The sequence below is a fragment of the Bubalus kerabau genome, chromosome 4, assembly GCF_029407905.1.
Source record: "Bubalus kerabau isolate K-KA32 ecotype Philippines breed swamp buffalo chromosome 4, PCC_UOA_SB_1v2, whole genome shotgun sequence".
In the NCBI taxonomy this organism is placed as follows: domain Eukaryota; kingdom Metazoa; phylum Chordata; class Mammalia; order Artiodactyla; family Bovidae; genus Bubalus; species Bubalus kerabau.
The window spans coordinates 150,464,607-150,465,525 of record NC_073627.1 but is presented as its reverse complement, the minus strand read 5'-3'; positions in this window follow the sequence as shown (position 1 = coordinate 150,465,525).

Genomic DNA, 919 nt, shown 5'->3' with positions numbered 1-919 from the left:
GTTTAAAGTACATGCTCATTCTTAAACCCTTTATAATTTGTTTTCCTTTTAAAAATACAGTAACCATGATATAAAAATTTAAAGATGGAAAGAAATATCACGTAGCCATATATTCTCCTGTCATTATTATTTTTGGTGCATTTTATATTTCATTCCAGTCTCAGGCATCTTTTTAGCATAGTTGGAACCATTGTGTGAATTCCTTTTCCTTACTTTAAAATTTTGGCCTTTTAGACTGTGGATATTCATTTAACTTCTTCATCTGTTTTCATTATTACAGTGTAAAAATACTGATGTGAAAAAGCATCAAACTACTGCCAGCTCTATCCCAGGTTTTATATTAGGGTAATCAGGAACTGGAGTTTTATTTCACTTATATCCAGGATGTGTTGAATCTGAAGTCAACCCTGGAGAATCCACTCAAGGCTCGTTTACTTTTCTGAGTCTAGCAAATTGCTTTAATTTTTAAATTATTTGTGGTAGATCTTTAGTTGTTTACTTGCAATGGCAAGGTTTCAGCCTGTCCAGGCTTTGTGCAAAAGAATTTCACAAGCAGCTCTTCAGTGTAAGTTGTGGTTTAAACACAAAAGGATGAGATTTTTGACAGTGACTTAAGTTCCAGGAAGTATGTACACAGAAGCAAATTAAATGCAAATATGATTAAGGCTGTCTAGAAAAGTGACTTTAAAATACTGTCTTGGACTTGTGGTCCAGTGGTTAAGACTCCAGGCTTCCAATGAAAGGGGGGGCAGGTGCTGACCCCTAGTCTAGGAACTAAGATCCCACATGCCTTGTGGTGTGGCCAAAAAAAAAACTAACCCCAAAGTGTCTTGTTGCCAAAACTTAGTTGGAGACTCTGGAACTCACTGGAAACTTAGTTGATCTTTTTGATGAACTTAACTAAAATGACTTCCAATTT